General features: G+C 38.2%; 1 long non-coding RNA gene across 1 annotated transcript; it reads left to right on the top strand.

The window, feature by feature from the left end:
• The first annotated feature begins 1,049 nt into the window (after nucleotides 1-1,049).
• Nucleotides 1,050-12,611, top strand: LOC149434584 (uncharacterized). Its single transcript, XR_016308653.1, has 2 exons — nucleotides 1,050-1,283; nucleotides 12,520-12,611. It is a non-coding gene; the product is annotated as an uncharacterized LOC149434584 (long non-coding RNA).
• Nucleotides 12,612-21,784: the final 9,173 nt, after the last annotated feature.

Here is a 21,784-nt window from a genome sequence, read left to right as displayed (position 1 = left end):
CTGGAAGTTCTAGTTCTTCAGCAGATTAAGAGCCACAAGGCAAGCTGGGAGTTCTAGTTCTTCAGCAGATGAGGAGCCACCAGGCAGGTTGGGACATTTCATTTTGCAATACATGTAAAGCTACGAGGTAGACTGGGACCTCTGGTTCTGCAGCTGATGGAGAAATACAAGGCATGCTGGGACTTCTTGTAACCAAAATAAGGCAGACTGGAAGTCCTAGTTTTTCAGCAGATTGAGAGCCACAAGGCAAGCTGGGGGTTCTAGTTCTTCAACAGATGAGGAGCCATCAGGCAGGTTGGGACATTTCACTTTGCAATACATGTAGAGATACAAAGCTATAAGGTAGACTGGGACCTCTGGTTCTGCAGCTGATGGAGAGAGACAAGGCATGCTGGGACTTCTAGTCTCCAACAGATGGAAAGCCACAAGGCAAGCTGGAAGTTCCAGCTCTTTAATAGATGAGGAGCCACTAGGCAGGCTGGGATGTTTAGCTTTGCATTACATGTAGAGATACAAGGCAGGCTGGGACTTCTGGTCTCCAGCAGATGGAGAGTCAAAAGGCAAGCTGGGAGTTTTAGTTCTTCAACAGCTGGAGAGCCACAAAAAAGGCTGGGATTTCTAGGTGGAGAACCACACGTTAGGCTGGGAGTTGTAGTTCTGTAACAGTTAGAGAGCCACAATGCATGCCGGGTATTATAGCTCCACAAGGTGCAGATCAGGAGAGAAAAGTTCTAGAACATTTTCAAGCTGTTTTGCAGCCTACCATCTCTATTAAACGCCCTCCTCTCCTCACCCCATATAATCATAATTAAAAATAATAATAATAACACCCACATACATAATGCAGCTATTACAGTACTGCATCCTGATACATTATTGACCCCCATATGACGTCACTATGTCCCCTTGCCTTAGGTCCCCTGATGGGTGTTTGCTATGTAAAGTGATATAAGGCCAAGTTTGTAAAGCGGATATTGAAGCATTTTTGTGGGTACTGAGGGCTGGCAGAGTTCAGGGAGAGTTGTGCAGTCCCGGGGGCACGGTGGGCCCTGGTTGGGATCTGCTGGGTCTTGCCCATTTCCAGGGAGTTGCAGTTGCTGTGTTGGAGATAGGATGTTTATACAGCTCAATATAAACAGGTTCTGTGCATACAAAAAAAAAACGCTCTGCCTTCTTCTCAGACAACGCTCGGTGCTGCCTGCAAACCGCTGTCTGAGCCTGAGCTGCTCCTGGACCCACAGAGGAGAGGGCAGCTGGTGACAAGGGACAGGCCATCCATCAAGGTATGTCACTTGGAACTTTTGTCACCTACTTACAATGCAAGGGAGAGGGCTGGACAGGCTCTACAATGGGGATCAGAGGGGCACAGCTATCCTAGGGGAGGGTAAGGGTCACCTCCCCCTCTTGCAGGCGCGTGTCTAGGGGCCCCTGCAGCTGGGGGGACACCGCAGTCACCTTCACCACTATGAGAGGGAAGGTGCTACACAAGTCAAATCCTATAACAATGCTGGCTGTACTGCAATACAGAACAAAGAAGTGTGTATGCACATTGTTTCCGTATTTATTTACTTCTCTGTCATTCGTCAGTAAAACCTCCCTGTCTCCTTCTTTCTCTCCTCTTCTCATTCTTTTCATCATGACCCCCCCCCCCCACCTCCACCACCATCACCACCACCACCACCACCACCACCCGTGTGTATCTATCATTTTCTGCAGTACAGGACCAAAAATTATTGTATATGGGACATCATTGCTTGAATACAGAATAAAACAATCTTTGCTTTTTATTTTTATTAAAAATAATAAGAATAAGAAAAAGGAAGTGAGAGAAAGAAAGAAAGAAAGAAAGAAAGAAAGAAAGAAAGAAAGAAAGAAAGAAAGAAAGAAAGAGAAAAAAAAAGAAAGAAAGAAAGAAAAAGAGAAAGGAAGGAAGAAAGAGAGAGAGAGAGAGAGAGAGAGAGAGAGAGAGAGAGAGAGAAAGAAAGAAAGAAAGAAAGAAAGAAAGAAAGAAAGAAAGAAAGAAAAATGTATTATTCAGTAGAGAACTAATTACCTCTCTACTCGATCACCATGCACTGTAGTCTGTTCCTACATGTTAACCAAGCTGCCTTTAGATCAACAATAATCAATAATTCATTCACCCTCTGATTACCAGAGTATTTTAAATTTTTTCAGAAAATATAATCATAATAATAATAACAACAACTTTTAAAACAGCAGCTAAATATAATACTACCACAAAAATAATGTTAATGACAACAATAATAGCACCTATTATAACAACCACTGAAAAATTTATGAAAATAATAATAACACGGATTATTAAAACCACTAACTTATTAACAAAAATGTTAACTATTATAGCAACAACTAACATAATAATAATAATACTAATACCAACGATTATAACAACCACTAAAATAACCAAAAATAACAACAACAGCTATCATAACAGCAGATAAAATACTACTATACTACTACTACCAATAGTAATAATAATAATAGTAATTATTATAGCAACCTCTAAAATAACAATAATATTAACATCTATTATAGCAGGAGCTAAAATACTACTACCACTAAAATAACAATAATAATAATAATTGTAGGGCATGTACTCAGTTGACAATTTCTTTAGCAATTGTAAATAATACATTTCAATAATGTAATAAAACGTTGAAAAAATAAAATACATCACATACTACACAAAATCATATTCACAATATATATCGGAATATTTGCCCGCCCCCTTGCCCCCCCCCCCCCCCCCCCATTCCATCTGTGTCGGGTAATATGTCACTTATAGGATATTGTAAAAATCCTGGCACGCGCCCTAAATAATATTCCTTTGCCCCTCCACCCAACCTATAGATTATAATAACATCATCGTAATTACTGTAGTGAATACTGCTCAGGATAAATATTAGGTTGTCTCTTGACTCCAGGATTGGAGCACAAAAACAGTGAATGTTCACTTCAATTATGTGAATCTTCCCTCTTTTTGAGTTAACATTTTCTACTTCTTTAGTAAATCAGCCCATGCATCTCTGTGCAGTATTCTAGATTTGATCTTTCTTATTTTTGAGTCTCCTCATTGTCCCCTTTAAAACTGGTAAGTGACATGTGGAGAGTGAATATTGGACTCCTATTGGTTGTTTTACAGTAACACACAGTTTAGATAACCAAGGTGTCTCTGCAGAATTGTTCATGGGGGTTCATGAGGGTGGCATTTTGGGCACAGAAATGGCACACATCGTCCATTCAGCAGATAATTGAGTAAGTGGGTCAGCAGACTGCGGGAGAGTTAAAGTGTAATTTGAGCCCCCCCTGTCTATAGGTAATATTGGAGAGAGCAGAGAGAGGGGCTCTGTGTTTATCAGACTAAGACCACCCAGGGATGCAGCAGACAGACGTGCTCCCCTCTCCTCTCCCTGCTTCTAATTAACACCAGGATCCCCCCCCCCCCTTCATAGCCTGGACTACACCACTGGCCTCCAGCGCTTACATAAGGTGGGCTGGGGGGAGGAGCCAATCTACCATCCCTTTCTATGGACAGACACTGCTAGTACAAGGTGATGACAGGGGCCCTTCAGAGCTGTCATTGGAAATTAATGGGTGACAATGACAATCAATTCCAGAAGGGGGCAGTAACAGGCCCACAGGTTAATGAGGAACCAAAACCCCCAGCATGCCCTGCCTACCAATGTATTCCTATACTCCTGATCTGCAATAAAGAGAAAAATACAAATGGTTATTGTTGCAGTCAGGAATAGATGTGTAAATACCTTGTCTATATATACATTTTTACTTTTCAGCTTAGTTCTTGGATTTACAGGTCATACATAGTACATAGTAGCAGTATATATATATATATATATATATATATGTGTGTGTGTGTGATTTTTTTCATGCTATAGCAGTCAGCACTTCTGTTTTATTTGTTTTTTTTTTCAATAACAATGCTACACAATTGACTTAATATATTAATATCTAAAGACTAGAAAGACACAGGAGCTCCTCATGGGTGGAATTACAAGCAACAGGGGCCCAGGGAAGTGTGGCTTCTGTCCAACTCTGGAAGGCCAATTTAGGGTTACATCTCTGCACCCTAAGGTTATGATTTAACAATTAACAGTTGCTGGATGGTGTATAATTTTCTTCTTGTTTATATTTGATGGAAAACTTGCTCCAATAAGGAGGGGTCACATGAAAATGATTCTATTACTTATAGGCTCTGCAAGGGAGGGGCTATATATATCAGTAAGCTCTGTCTATCTCTAGATCTTTAGTATCATGTGTTACTATAAAGCAGGGGTCCCAATATTTTCTAGACAAAGGGCCAGTTTATTGTCCTTTAGACTTTTTTTGGGGGGGGGGGGAGAAGGGGGGGGCATACCCAGTGGAAGTAAACAATGCCCCATCTTTGGTATTAGGGGGAGGAATCTTGTCAGTGAAAGGAATAGTGCCTGATTGTTGGTCTCAGTGAAGGAATTATGCCCCATTTTTGCTGTCAGTGGGGAGAATAGTGCCCTATTGTTGGTGTCAGTGGCAGAAATGACACACCATTGTTAGTGTCAGTGGCAGGAATAATGATTCAAGGGCCTGAAAAAGGGAAGCAAAGGGCCACGTCCTGCACCTGGGTTTGGAGACCGCTGCTATAGAGCATAAAACTTCATAAAAATGTTATTTGTACATTAATTCCAGATAAACTGGAAGCCATTCTTGGACAAATTATGCCTTGTTTTGGAAACTTTAATTATGTTTCTTTTTTTTAACACCAGATAGGAGATAATAGAGAACGAAAAGGTCTGATGTTGCATTAAATTTAAGCAGGTTACAGGTTATAGCTCTTCAGGGGTGGGAATGCAAGTAATAGAAAACTCCGCCCCTGCGGGCTATTTCATCCTGCAGCTCTGCCTAAAACTGCAGCACAGACTTAAATTCCAACTATGGGGCACCAACCAGTGCCAACCATAGGACGATAATGTACCTTGCACAGTGATAGAGAGGAAAGGCCGGAGAGAAAAAGCCAGAGCTGAAGTTCTCTATAGGCTGAACCGGCCATTATGGACACCAAATGGATCAGGAACACCGGATATGTCAGTCATTGACATGGTAGAGTGAAATGATAACATAGTATTTCTGCGGTCCGATATCAATAGATTTGAAATAAATAAATACGAAGTGGAAGGTCAGGGGGCTTTCTGCATGGAGTCTGGGCTGGCGGAACATCAAACATTTGTATGTATTATTATAGGGAATAGAAATAGAAATTTCACATGAACTGAAACAGGAAAACACAAGCGACCCCAGAGATTTCACAGAAACCAAGACAGACAGAGAGAAAAATGGATAAATAGATATACAGATAGATTTTATATAGATAGATAGATAGATAGATAGATAGATAGATAGATAGATAGATAGATAGATAAATAGATAGATAGATAGATAGATAGATAGATAGATAGATAGATAGATAGATAAATAGATAGATACTGTAGATAGATAGATAATAGATAGATAGATAGATAGATAGATAGATAGATAGATAGATAGATAGATAGATAGATAGATAGATAGATGGATAGATGGACAGATGGACAGACGGACAGACGGACAGACGGACAGACAGATAGACAGATAGATAGATACATACATACATACATACATACATAGATGATAATTCTTTCTATCTATCTATCTATTTATCGGTATACATATTATACATACACAACTACAATATTTCAAATATACTAATAGATAGATAGATAGATAGATAGATAGATAGATAGATAGAAAGAATTATCATCTATGTATGTATGTATGTATGTATGTATGTATGTATCTATCTATCTATCTATCTATCTATCTATCTATCTATCTATCTATCTATCTATCGGTCGGTATACATATTATACATACACAACTACAATATTTCAAATATACTAATAGATAGATAGATAATTATTAAAAAAAGAAGAAAGGGTGAAAGAGATGCATTAAGACATAAGGAAAGAGCGAGAGAAAATAGATGTATATTTCGAGAAAGAAAAGAGAAAGAAAGAAAAAGAAAGTTGTATATTTTATATTATATATATTATAATAATATGTATGATGTAACTCTCTCTCTGTCTCTCTATCTCTCTATCTATCTATCTATCTATCTATCTATCTATCTATCTATCTATATATATATATATACACACACACATATTATGATTTATAGACTGCAACATTTTAAATTAACTGAGGAGGAAAGGAAGAAAGAAAGAAAGAAAGAAAGAAAGAAAGAAAGAAAGAAAGAAAGAAAGAAAGAAAGAGAAAAAAAGAAAGAAAGAAAGAAAGAAAGAGAAAAAAAAGAAAGTAAGAAAGAAAGAAAGAAAGAGAAAAAAAGAAAGAAAGAAAGAAAGAGAAAAAGAAAGAAAGAAAGAAAGAAAGAAAGAAAGAAAGAAAGAAAGAAAGAAAGAAAGAAAGAAAGAAAGAAAAAAAGAAAGAAAGAAAGAATAATCCCGTGTGAAAACAATGATAACTGGACCCCTCAGTTTGTGTTGGCGTTCCATAGCAGTGCCAATAATAAAGAGATACAAAGATATGAAGAGAGGAATATGTGTTACATTGTAAGAAAGAAAAACGATTCATCAATGTATTTTGTGTAAAGTATGTAACACATTTAGCTGATCACTTGCCTATTGAATTATAGTTTTTATATTTATACTTAATAACAAATATTAAAAAATAAAAAGAGGGAATAAAAAAGAAAGACTTTCCATTGCCATACATGCTAAAATCTGTTAATCCAATACCTGTAATCCCCTTTCGATATACAACTAGGAGGATCTGCCTAAACTATCAGTTAAATTTAAATTCAGTCGGGCAGTCTATTGATGTCTCCAGTCTCCAGGACTGATGGAAGATCGTACAATCAGATTGTAATGTGTGAGGTCAGAGATAGATAAATATTTATGTTCACAGTGGCAGCCCGCATGTTGGGGCTGATTCACTTGTAGCTTTGCAAATAAGGCGAACCTACCGATAGTGAATACCCCAATCATGTGAGGCGGAAATTACAGAAAACGGCATTGTTCAATCATTGGCTGGAAGCGAATGCCGCTTATTTACTAAACTTAGCGAACCCCTTGTCTTTAGTAAATCAGCCCTATTATCCCATTCTATGCCTCTCCCTCTAATCCCCGCAAAGTACAGATCGCCGATATCAGTCGGAGCTCCGGCCCACAGACTCACATTTTCCGGGACGATTTCCATATTTCTCCGACCTTCAATTGTCTCCATTCAGCTCTGCAGGCGGAGGATTGCCATGGATGTTCCGCTGTCTGTAGGACCTTTTTGTATTGAGTGTTTTCACCCAATAACTTTATCCAATAATTGGTACATTTCCCGAAATATAACAAAAGTGCGAAGAAAACCATAAAATATGTACAGGTGATACAGGGATTTTACTTATATTGACCTACAGCAGTATGTTATATAATAATTGCTGATAATTATACTCTGGTTGTACAATCTGAGAATACCTCTCTCTAACTTTTTTTATATATATATATATATATATATATATATATATATATATATATATATATATATATATATAATTTATTAACGATTATCATTAAGTATGGTCCTGACTCCCGACAGTTATCTGTCTGATCTTTATTTTACTGATAATAGAACCATAGAACCATACATGGGCTTAAATCGAAAATTAGCTGAACCTATGACCAACAATAATTTTGGTGATTTAAAAAACAATAATTTTTCCATGCACAAGATTGAATGAATGAATGGACTACTGATTCCCTTTCTATAGTAAATGCCCTCTACTCCTTTAGTGAACCTATGGGGTAGATTTACTAAAGGCAAATAGCCTGTGCACGTTTGCAAATACAGTTGCTCCAGAGCTTAGTAAATGAGGCAAAAACCCATTTTACAAAGAACACCCAATCACATACAAGAAAAATAAAAAAAACAACAACATTTTGCTTCCTCATTAATAGATGATTGAAGTCAGCAGGGCTTCCCCTCATTTACTAAGCTGCGGAACATTTGCCCTAGGGGAGTGCAACTGCATAGTCTATTTGCCTTTAGTAATTCAACCCCCCCCCTCTCTCCCCCCTCTCTCTCTCTCTCCCTCTCCCTCCCTCCCTCCCTCTCTCCCCCCCTCTCTCTCTCTCTCTCTCTCTCTCTCTCTCTCTCTCTCTCTCTCTCTCCATAAAGCTAATTGATTTCTCTATCATTCAGGTGACACTGTGGGTATGGAGTTGATTTACGAAATGCAAACAAGCTGTTTACAAGGAAATGTACCCCAGAGCTTTTGAGTTTGTATTAAATTATCAGATCATGTGCAAGCAAAATGTTGTATTCTTTGCATTTAGTAGATATATATATATTTGTGTGTGTGTGCGTATATATATATATATATATATATAGAGAGAGAGAGAGAGACAGAGGAGAAAAAGAATATGTATGTGTAAAAATAAGAATGAAAATATATTTATTTCTATCTATCTATCTATCTATCTAGAGAGAGAGAGAGAGAGAGAGAGAGAGAGAGAGAGAGAGAGAGAGAGAGAGGGGGGGGGGGAGTATGAATGTGTACAAATAAGAATACAAATATAATATATATTTGATCTAACTATATCTATATATTCTCTCCTTTAATTTCTATAAATTACTATCAATTTGCAATACTCAAAATCAACCTTGCTGCAATCTGATAATGTGGACTGCAAAATGTTTGTTTTAATCTTTATTGATCTACATACTAAAAATACAAGGACCAAAAAAAAGCTGTTCAGCATTTCATTAGCATTTGTAGGAAATGTCTGCAATCTGAGATTTTTTTTATCCCAGGTAGAGATGTGAAGGGCTGGAGCCACGCTGTGGGTGACAGGTCCTCCCTGTACTGGGAGTGGGGGAGGGGATGGCCGGTCAGTGGTCCTGTAATGACATTATACAGCCTCCTCTGGAATGATAAGATGAAGGAGCAGGATAAGGACATTCAGGCTCATTAACCTTTTGGTGCATCACACTCTTACTCCGCATCACTTTGCATTTCCAATAAAAATACATGCATTGAGCTCCAGCTGTGGGGGTGGGGAAGGGTACAAGTCACATCACCTCAATTCAGGAGACCAATGATGAGATCTGTAGTTTCACCTGTGAGAGAAGCAAAAATAGATAACACTGACATATAACCGAAATAGATTTATGTGAGGTATAAATAACCATATGCTGATGAATCCCAATTAAGGCCCCCATGATTTCACCACAATCTGCAACATTTTTTGGCAGGAGCAAAACTAATATAATGAATAATATATACAGGGTACAGAGATCAAAGGGGAAAGGTAGAGGAGGAAAGGACTGAACTGAAAAGAAGCCATACTAAAATCTGTGTGTGTATAATAACAGAGGAAGGACAGCCAGAAATGACATATGAATTATATGGATGTTCTATCTATCTATCTATCTATCTATCTATCTATCTATCTATCTATCTTTCTGTATATATGTGTGCAATGTGCATGTATAAAATGTGACAAAATAAAAGCATCTATCTATGCAAATAAAATATAAAATATGTGTGTTTGTATGTATATATATATATATATATATATATATATATGTACAATATCTCTCTCTCTCTGTATATATATATATATTAAATGTATATATATATATACATTTTGTACTACAGAAAGCACCAATGGAAAATATTCTATGGAATAAAACAATATATAATATAACAATCTAAAATTAACCTGAAATTAATCTGGTCCATGGCACAGGTTTTTTTTAGTGATTCTGGCTGATGTAGACAGGTCCGCTTGGTCCGGCTGTGGGCTGAATACTGACTTCATTGGCTCCAGTTTGACCTGGCGGTCGATGGACAATGTATTTCCTATCCGATCTGCTGGCACATACAGGTAGAATCTCTATGCCAGACAACAATTTTATTATTACTATTTGTAACTGTTAGTATTAACAATACTGACCATAAGTAATACAATTATCAGTACTAATGATGATAGTGCAACTAATGATAATATAAATGTATCAATCATCTTGTTAAAAAAACAAAACAAAAAAACATACGGATTGATTTACTAAAACTGGAGTGGTCAGAATCTGGCGCAGCTGTACATGGCAGCCAATCAGCTTCTAACTTCAGCTTGTTCAAATTAGCTTTGATAATAAAACCTGGAAGCTGATTGGTTTCTAATCAGAGCTGCACCAGATTTTATACTCTCATGTTTAAGGAAATCAACCCCAATGTGATACCAAAACAAGTTGTAGTGCGACTAGTGATAGAAGCATTAATACTACCAATACCATGAAGTGTTACATGAAAAGGGGGGGGGGGTGTTATTTACTAAACCAACATGGTGCAAAAAACTGAACAAGCTGAAGTAAGAAGCTGATTGGCTACCATGCACAGAGTGCTCCAGCTTGAGTAAATTTCCCCCAATAGTGTATTATTGTATTATTCATAATATTGGGTAATGCATTTTTACACCTTTTCTTTGCAGAAACGAAATACAAAAAAATATACATGACGTCAGCACTCGATGAGGTAACAGAGTGCAGGTGTGCCGTATGTTTTTATGAAAAAAAAATGGAATTTTTTTTAAAATAAAGACAGAATTGTATAAAAATAAGTTGATGGAGTGTTATAATTTAGAGATAAAGGGAGAACGTTTATGAAAAGTATAAAAAGGGAAGTATTGTTTTATTATTAAAGGATATCTTTCCATCTCTTATGTATTGCTATGAACACGCTAACATTTCTTTCTTAATTTAAAATATTTCAACCTATAATTCATGAGAGAGAGAGAGATTATTATAATATATATAATATAAAATATGAAACATACAACTGTTTTTTTTCTCTTTCTTTCTTTCTTTCTTTCTTTCTTTCTTTCTTTCTTTCTTTATTTTTAATAAAAAGTAAAGTTTGTTTTATGCTGTATTCAAGCAATGATATCCCCTATACAATAATTGTTAGTACTGTACTGTTGAAAATGAGAGAGAGAGAGAGAGAGAGAGAGTTACATCACACATACTATTATAATATATAATAAAAAACATGTAATATACATTTGTATTTTTCTTTCTTTCTTTTCTTTCTTTCTTTCTTTCTTTCTTTCTTTCTTTCTTTCTTTCTTTCTTTCTTTCTTTCTTTCTTTCTTTCTTTCTTTCTTTCTTTCTTTCTTTCTTTCTTTCTTTCTTCTTTCTTTCTTTCCTTTCTCAGTATTATATAATTGTATAAAGGGGGGGGGGGGTTACACATACTTGTGAATTTTAAAGCTATGCAGGAATGTATTTTATATAGAGACGACTCTTTCTTCCTGCCCTGACCCATCATTGCTGTCCTTTGGGTTTAACCATTTGTTTTCATTGTCTGCGGGTCATATCTGTCCTTGGGGGGGGGGGGGTGTTACTGATAAGTGAGATATTATCCTCAGGACCCCCATGGCCCCTGCGGTGTGCCCTGATAACAGCACATAACCTTCATCCCTATCTGTGTATAAACTAATGTCCATTCCCTGCTACCTGGAGGATGGACAGTATACAGTACACGCCATCATATCCTATACATGTCCTTATCCTGCACATCTGCTCATAGAATTCCCAAATCAACTACAGAGCACTTTGTGACAAATGGACAATTGTTTTTTTTAATATACAGATAAAATAACAACTATAACATAACGGGTTTTGTAGAAATATCTATAAAACTCAATATTTAGATGAAGAAAAATAATTCGTTAATACGATCTATAGATCTGAATGACAACAAACACTCAATTCTGCAACATACCAACCGGCAGAGTATTAGATACGTGTATGTACTATATACCCCCTCAATGTTTACTGTCTACACTGAGGGGTTTGTATCCACTGAATGTCCGATTCTGAGCCATATACAGCATATATCCTCCATATTGTGTAAGCAGTCTGCTGTATTACCTGCACACAATCCCAGCTATACAGAGTGTATTATAATATTATCATCTTACATAACATAGTTTTACAGTATGATTTTAGTTCATACAAAAATAACAGTGTCCAAGTATAGAAGTATATGTTTAATATGTATGTTTGTACACTAATATATATATATATATATATATATATATATATATATATATATATATATATATATATATATAAACTGTAACTTGTAAAAACATACAGTCTATCTAGTATATCTATTAGTATATTTGAAATATTGTAGTTGTGTATGTATAATATGTATACCGATAGATAGATAGATAGATAGATAGATAGATAGAAAAGAATTATCATCTATGTATCTATCTATCTATCTATCTATCTATCTATCTATCTATCTATCTCAGATCTATCTATCTATCTATCTATCTATCTATCTATCTATCTATCTATCTATCTATCTATCTATCTTTGCTTATAGTATTGTACTTGTACATACAGGCATACAGGTATGTTTCAGTACATTTTCTTGTGATATTGCAGGTGATCCACTGGTGAAGGATGGACGTGAATTTTCTAATCTATGTGGAGTCATTACAATGTATAAATAACAATAAAATCCTAACTGAATCATATTTGTGTCTTCTGCCTTCCTTGTGGATCCTTGTTTTTGTTGTGGAAAATTATGCAGCGCTTTACATATATATATATATATATATATATATATATATATATATATATATATATATATATATATTGTACATTCACATCAGTCCCTAACCCTCAAGGGGTGTACAATCTAAGGTCCCTAACTCACATTCATACATACACATACTAGGGACAATTTGAACATTATTATTATTATTATACAGTATTTATAAAGCGCCAATGGTTCGCTCAGCGCTGTACATTACAAAGGGGGACAGAACATGTGACAGAACAATACCAATACAATGCAAAACATAACATAGACCAATTAACCTACTGGGAGGAAACTGGAGTACCTGGAGGAACCCACACAGGCACAGGGAGAACATGAAAACTCCAGGCAGGTGGTGCCCTGGTTGGGATTTGAACCAACAACCCTAGTACTGGCCAGGTGGAAGTGCTAATTATTTAGCCACTGGAAGGGGGGGGGAGAGAACTATCTTCCTTTTTTACCAATTCACCCGTCCTTCTCCCCCTAAACACATATCGCCTTTATCCTCTCTCTATAGTGGAGATTTACTAAAACTGGAGCACTCCGAATCTGGTGCAGCTGTGCATGGCAGCCAATCAGCTTCTAACTCCAGTTTGTTCAATTAAGCTTTGGTTTCTATGGAGAGCTGCTTCAGATTTTGCACTTTCCAGTTTTAGTAAATTTCTTTTTTTTTTTTTCTTTCTTTCTTTCTTTCTTTCTTTCTTTCTTTCTTTCTTTCTTTCTTTCTTTCTTTCTTTCTTTCTTTCTTTCTTTCTTTCTTTCTTTTTCTTTCTTTCTTTCTTTCTTTCTTTCTTTCTTTCTCTCTTTCTCCCTTTCTTTCCTTTCTTTCTCTCCCTTTTTCCTCTCTTCTCCACCCTGTCCCCCTCCCTCTCTGACCAGTGTTGGCTCAGTAGGTGGCCTGTGTGTTTGTGTTTCATGCTGAGATTACAAGGAGGATCTGGCAGTTATGGCCTCATTTAACATTATCAGGCTGCTCTCTGTTGTTGTTTGTCACAACTAACCCCCCCCAACCCCACATACACACTTCTACCACTTCACACATAGAGGGAGGGGGGCACCCATATAAATAACTTAAACCTATAATATATAGACTTAAACTGTAAAAAAAAACTGAATTTCATTTGCATGCTGACAACAATGTAATTGTAATCTGGACATACACATGGCAATTTTTAGTCAATTTTTTAAATCCCATTTGAACCACTGAGCATTGCAAAAAAGTAATTGCCAGAAACTAAGCAATCCAGAAACCATGAGTTTAATCTACCGTTACAGTTCGGTTGATTGTGAAGTTGTAACTGGACAATAAACTGACAGGTTCAGTACAGTTTATGGAAAGATTGAATTGAAATGGAATCCATTTTTGTGGCAAATGTTTTTTTTTGTGCAATCGTGATCTCCTTGGGGGTCAGTCAAACCTGCCATTTTATGTCTTTGACTGCTTTGCAATATTTCAAAATAATTAAGTATATAACCACACTGTGCACACAGAATTATATCCAATGCAAAAGCAATCCCCAAAAATGAAACAATTATACCTTTGGATGTAGTTAAATTTATAATTTGTGATTTAAAAAAATGGAAACAAAAGTTTGACTGCGCCATCACCTTGCCAAGTGTATGCCAGCTCTATTTTAATTCCTGGTTATAATTAAAGGGGAGTGCAAAATCTGGGGCAACTCTGCACAGAAACCAATCAGCTTCCAGGTTTTATAGCCAAAGCTTAATAGAACAAGCTGAAGTTAGAAGGTGGTTGGCTACCAGGCAGGGGTGGACTGACCATTTGGAAACTCGGGCACTGCCCGAGGGCCCGGGGTCAGTAGGGGGCCCCATGAGATGCTCCTGGTACCTTTTTCATAGGCATTTTTGAGTTTGGGCAAGGACACAGGGGCCCCATGATCCCCTATTGCCCAGCGGCCCCATGAGTTGTCAGTCGGCCCCTGCTACCAGGCACAGCTGCACCAGATTCTGTGTGATCCACTTTTAGTAAATCTCCCCCACTGTAACCAGTTATTTTAGCTACTATAGGGTTCCTCCTGCACTTCTATATGGTGGTGAGTATATAAATAAGCAGCCAACACTCTTCCTTATATGTTCTGCACTAGTTTGTGTGGGGTTTTCATTTTAAAATCCCCGGTAGGGATAATCCTGGGGATTTTTTGATTGGTTTGTTTTTTTCATTATATGAGGTCCTGGTTGAGGACCAGTTTTCACATTGTTTTGCACTATGCAATTTTTGACATTAATTAGATCCATCTTGGATCATATCACTATAGATTTGCTCATGTGCATGTTTATTCATTTTATTTTCATATTATTTATCACCTATTAAGTTATATATATATATATTTTATTTCTTATATAATAGTGCTACACTATTATTATTGTTTACACAGTTATTTTAGCTGCTCTCCTGAGGCAATAGGGGGCAATAAAATAACAGTTTGTACTTTTCTCCTAAAAAATTCTGCTCCTCTGTTAGGCCTCATTCATTCAGCTGTAACACAGCCAGTGGCGGACTGACAACTCATGGGGCCCCCGGGCAATAGGGGATCATGGGGCCCCTGTGTCCTTGCCTAAACTCAAAAAAGCCTATAAAAAAGGTAACAGGGGCATCTCATGGGGCCCCCTACTGACCCTGGGCCCTCGGGCAGTGCCCAAGTTCCAAATGGTCAGTCCGCCCCTGAACACAGCCATTACAAATGTACCGATCATAAGGCAAGGAACCAAAGTTAAGTAAGTAGATCCATTTTTTTTTAATGTATAAAAATGATCCCGGTCTTTTTTCAATGGTATAGGTGTATACACATGTCCTCACATGCAGATTTATGGATTTTGTGTTACAGATCTGAAGGCAGTGAATTTTTACATACCCGTGTGAATGCCTACATTAAAAACACTGTCCTGCACTGGACTGAACTTGAATGCAGTGAATGCAGAGCACATAAAAAACACGTAAAAAATACACCAGACCCCAGTACAATGAAAAAACTGCAAAAATAGAAGAAAAAAGCATCTGGAATGCATAAGGAAATGCTTTAAAAAATGCATGGGAACGCATCAAAAACGTGTTAAACATACACATGCAGAAACACATCTGGAACAGATACGGAGTGCGGTTTTGCGGTGTGAACTGACTCTAAGGATGGATTCACACTTGAGGGATTTGTAGCTTGAAGCTCAAAGCTCCAAAAACGCTCAAACTTAAAAATCAATTTTTCTCCATAGTGCCTGTTCTTGGGAACAGGTGTGAACAGGCACCATAGAGAACAATTGATTTTTTTAAGTTTGAATGTTTTTGGAGCTTTGAGCTACAAATTGCTCAAGTGTGAATCCAGTCTAATGCAGGCCATAGATGGGTTGTTTATCGGCTAAATTTTCGTCCGCATGAAAAATCGGCCGATATTCAGCCCGTCGGCCGTTTTTCACGGATCTTCTTGTTTATTTTTATCTGTCATGCTGGAAAATCCACAAAAAACGTCCGTTTTTAGCGGACATTGGTGGCAGCATCGGCAATGGGGCCAACCGATTTTTCATAAACGGCCCGTCTATGGCCTGCATTAGGGTCTATTCACACCAGATGCAGTGGAATGAAATGGGATGCATTTTTGGCTGCACTCCAACTGCATAGACATTCCAAAATCCCAGTCAGGGGCGGACTGACAACTCATGGGGCCCCCGGGCAATAGGGTTTAATGGGGCCCCTGTGTACTCGCCCACACCCAAAAAAGCCTATGAAAAAGCCAATGAAAGGTACCAGGGGCATCTCATGGGGCCCCCTACTGACCCCGGGTCCTCGGGCAGTGCCCAAGTGCTCGAATGGTCAGTCCGCCCCTGATCCCAGTTATCCCATGGGCATTGTTCCCACTATTGCAATCCAGTACAGTGAAAAAATGCTGCAAATGTTCAGAAAATGCACTGCAATGCAGCGCAGTGCCCATAGACACCCAAAGAAGAAAGAAGACGGAAGTGACCTCAAAGGAAATGTAAACTTAGGAAAAATGCACTTCAAATGCACATCACTGCGCATGCAAAAACACTCAGTAAAAGCGCCGTTGCTGTTGTGAATGGGCCCTTAATAAGTAACAGTTGTAAATGAGTTCTTCATGGCCATGTGAATGAGGCCTTACAAGGAAAGATGAAGAACTATTATTCATGGTGAGGGAGGCCAAAAGGAACCATAAAAAAAGCCTCCAGTGAATGTGAAGATACTGTAGAACCTTCCTATGTCAGTAGATATGTACAAAAATATCCTTTTTAACTTGACTATAGATCTTTGACTAATTTGTCCGTTTGAGAACTAGGAAGGTGCACGGGTGTGCATTTTAACCGCTTGCCGACCTGGTGGGGTGGCAGCTACACGTACCATGTCCGCTGCCTGTTTCTGGGGTTCAGGTGCACGTGCACCGCCGGACATCTACTCCACTATGATTTCACACAACAGGAGTTCTACAACAGATCCTGGCCAATGATTCATGACCAGGACCTGCTGATTGACAGTTGAATCATAGCCTAGAGACCTGTGTTGATAAACAACACAGAGCTCTATACATAAAGGACACCTGCTTTGTATATTTTCCAGAGAAAAGAAACAAATCGATCTGTAGTAAAGAAGCAGCACGCAGTACACACCTTAACACTTGTTAGGCACACAATTAACCCCTTGATTGCCCTTAGATGCATTGCCCTTCTCAGCCAGTGTCATTAATGTGGCAGTGTATACTATTAATAAATGTAAAAGAGGTTACGAGCGCTAGGTAATAAAAGTTATAAGCAGCTGGCATAAAGGTGGACAAAATATGCAGCGCTATGATAATATATATTAAAATGATAAATAAAATAATAATGAAAATAACGTACCTGCGCTGTGGAGCGCTCAGATATATAGGTGCGTAAGGCATCTAGTAATGACGTTTAACCATTTCAATACCGTGCAATTTTACACCTTCCTGCCCAGGCCATTTTCAGGTTTCAGCGCTCTCACACTTTGAGTGACAATTGCGCGGTCATACAACACTGTACCCAAACTAAAATTTTATCATTTTCTTCACACAACTAGAGCTTTCTTTTGGTGGTATTTAATCACCGCTGGGGTTTTTATTTTTTGCTAAATTAACAAAAAAAGACCAAAAATTTTGAAAAAAAAACACATTTTGTTTGTTTCTGTTATAAAAGTTTACAAATAAATAATTGTTCTTCATAAATTTAGGCCGAGATGTATTCTGCTACATGTCTTTGGTGAAAATAACCAAAATTAGGATGTATTATTTAGTTTGTAGGAAAGTTATAGAGTTCACAAACTATGGTATAGATCTGAATATTGATCAATCCTGAAGTACTGACGGCCAATCTAATTTCTTGAGGTCCAAGAATGTCAGGACAGTACAGATATCCCCCAAATGACCCTTTTTGCAGAGTAGACAGTCCGGCGTACTTCATAAGAGGCATGGCGAGTTTTTTGAAGTTGTATTTTTTTTGTCATAATTTTTTGGAAAATGAAAAAATTAAAAAAATTATTTTCACTATTTTTGTTTTTTACATATTGTCACCAGTGCAGTACAGCGTCATCATATAACTGGCATGGTGGTGAACAGGACACTGACTGGTGACAGTATGAAAAAATATATATATATATATATATTTTTTAAATTTTTTTATTTTTTTATTATTTTAAATTTTTTATTACATTTTTTTTAAGATTTTTTTTCATATTTTACTATGACCAAAGTAGTACAATGTTACCATAGTAACATTGTACTACTTTGGGGAAGTGATCAGTATTTTTTTTTTTTTTACACAATTTGCTTATAGCAAAGAATTACTTTGCTATAAGCAAGCATTTACCTGAATGACATCGATTCATTCAGCTTTTTTTTTTCTTGTGCTTAGCTGTGATTTGGTCACAACTAATCACATGACATGTGCATGTGATTAGCTGTGACCATTCACAGCTAGGCACTAGTATACAATGGATGGCATGAATGAAGCCATCCATTGTATACAACTGTCATGTGACCTGCTGTGATTGATCACAGCAGGTCACATGGTACCAGCAACGGGAGCCGGTACTCGGATCTGTCATCGGCCGTGTCCGAGGTGCACGGCCGGTGACAGATCGCGCTGCTGTGCCGCTCTGCATTAGCGCAAACTGCGCATGTGCGGGAGCACGCCAAATGGCGTGCACCCGGAATGCAGCAACACATTTGAAGCCGCCAAACGGCCATTGGCCGGGCGGCTAATGGTTAAAGTGCAAAAGTGACATATTAAATACAACACTGATAAACAATATATCAAAGTCCAGATATGCAATATCAAGTGAATTCCGTGACTCCAGTGATAGTGAATGAGTATGTATTGCGCTAACCAGATAGTGCAAAATAATGCGCAATTGAGTAATCAGACCACTTCTGGTCATCTGGATCTGGAAAGGTGAAGATCAAGGGATCATCTGGCAAACCACCACAAGACAGGTAATCAGCATGTCATCACTCTCCAGGTATCAGGAATATTCATCCATCCAGCAGGGGGATCACACTCCAAGCAACAGAGATTCACATCCTTCCAGCAGGGGGACCACTCCCAATAATATGGAGCACAAAGGAATCCACCTTGAGGGAGGTGGGGGGCTCGCAATAAACGAGCCCAAGCAAAAAGCTTTGATAGTGTAGTAATTTATTAATGGGTAAATCCACAAGCAGAGTAAAAATGCACTTACATCTGTTTCTATACAGTGTTAAAGATGGCCGCCAGCCTCCCACGTGGCCTGTGCGGCGTGACATCACCGACTGGGCTCCTCCCTAACGTGTTTCGTGCCTGTGCATGTTATCAAAGGGGCCCTTTCGAGATCCAGATGATGCATGTACGTTATTTTCATTATTATTTTATTTATCATTTTAATATATATTATCATAGCGCTGCATATTTTGTTCAGTGTATATTATTAGTACTGATCACTGTATTAGTGTCACTGGAGATGTCAGTGGCAGTTAGTCAATTCCCATCCAGTGTCAGTTAGTGTCAGACTGCCCACTGCACTATCACAGTCCCACTATAAGTTGCCAATTGCCGCCAATACTAATATAAAAAAATGTATTTACTATATATATCGTCATTTGTAGATGCTCTAACTTTCACATTATAACTATTTTACTGAATATGTTTTATAGCAGAAAGTAAAAGATATAGTTTTTTTTTCAAAATATAAAAATAATTAAAGATAAAAAAAACCCAGTGGTGATCCAATACCACCAAAAGAAAGCTCGATTTGTGTGAAAAAAAATAATATAAATTTAATTTGGGTGCAGTGTTGCATGACTGCACAATTGCCAGCAGGTACTTATATAGCACCATCAATTTACGCAGCGCTTTTACATACATATTGTATATTCACATCAGTCCCTAACCCCCAAGGAGCGTACAAATATATAATATTTGTGTCATGGGTTTAGATAAGCCTTAAGGAGAGGGTGCCCAATTATTTTTTAATTCACTTGGTAAAGACTATGTTAATCAAGGAAGTAAAAGTGATCTCCACATTTTTACAGAGCGTTGCAGTCATGGAGATGAAAGGGTCATCATTTGTAGGTTTTCAGCCACACGTAGGGCCCACACGCTGCTGAGCGAGGATCTGAGACTTCTCAATTTGTCTGTCATCACCAATGCGATTCCTCTGGAGCTCCTCTCCAGGTGATTGCTGCACAGCTCGTCTCCATCTCCTCATCATCACCCCCTGCCTGGTGACAGGTCCCTCTCTTCATAGTTCAGCTCTGAGTTGATTGGGATGTTTAGTCTGACACCGGGCGTGCCATAGAGGTCCCAGTGACCACCGGTGCTAATAAGGCAATAGTACTCCGCTGATGGATTGGGACTACACTATAGGGGAGACTCAGGTAGAAGGAGCTTACACTCTAATCACCCCCCCCCTCCCCCCACAGTCACACACTGTTACTTGTTTTATATTTATATAGCTCTGACATATACCGCAGTGCTGTACAGAGAACACTGAGCCAGTCACATCAGTCTCTGCACCAGAGGAGCTTACACTCTAATGTCCCCCCCACAGTCACACACTATTATTATTATACATTTATATAGCTCTGACATATACCGCAGTGCTGTACAGAGGACACAGCCAGTCACATCAGTCTCTGCACCAGATGAGCTTACATTCTAATGTCCCCCCCACAGTCATACACTATTATTTATTTTTTACATATATAGCTCTGACATATACCGCAGTGCTGTACAGAGAACACTGAGCCAGTCACATCAATCTCTGCACCAGAGGAGCTTACACTCTAATGTCCCCCCACAGTCACACACTATTATTATACATTTATATAGCTGTGAGATATACCATAGAGCTGTAGACAGAACACTGAGCCAGTCAAATTAGCCTCTGCACCAGAGGAGGTTACACTCTAATGTCTCACCACAGTCACATACTATTTTTTATTAAAATACATTATATAGCTCTGACATATACCGCAGTGCTGTACAGAGAACACTGAGCCAGTCACTTCAGTCCCTGCACCAGAGGAGCTTACACTCCAATGTCACACACTATTATTACACATTTATATAACTTTGACTCATACCGCAGTGTTGTACAGAGAACACTGAGCCAGTCATATCAGTCTCTACACCAGAGGAGCTTACACTCTAATGTCCCCCCCACAGTCACACACTATTATTATTCTACATTTATATAGCTCTGACATATACCGCAGTGCTGTACAGCGAGCACTGAGCCATGGACATCATTCTCTGCACCGGAGGAGCTTACACTCTAATGCCCCCCCCACAGTCACACACTAGGATATTAATAGAAAAAGTATAACAGAAAATAATGATGATAATAATAACACCACAGTCATGCCCTATTATTAATATACATTTATAATAGCTCTGACATATACCGTAGTGCTGTACAGACAACACTGAGCCAGTCACATCAATCTCTGAACCAGAGGAGCTTACACTCTAATGTCCCCCCACAGTCACACACTATTATTATACATTTATATAGCTCTGACATATACCGCAGTGCTGTACAGACAACACTGAGCCAGTCACATCAGTCTCTGCACCAGAGGAGCTTACACTCTA

This window comes from Staurois parvus, unplaced genomic scaffold, assembly GCF_062004578.1.
Source record: "Staurois parvus isolate SC_StPar_1 unplaced genomic scaffold, SC_StPar_1.0 ptg001731l, whole genome shotgun sequence".
NCBI lineage: Eukaryota > Metazoa > Chordata > Amphibia > Anura > Ranidae > Staurois > Staurois parvus.
The sequence above is the reverse complement of the archived record's forward strand: the minus strand, read 5'-3'. Positions and strand labels throughout refer to the sequence as shown.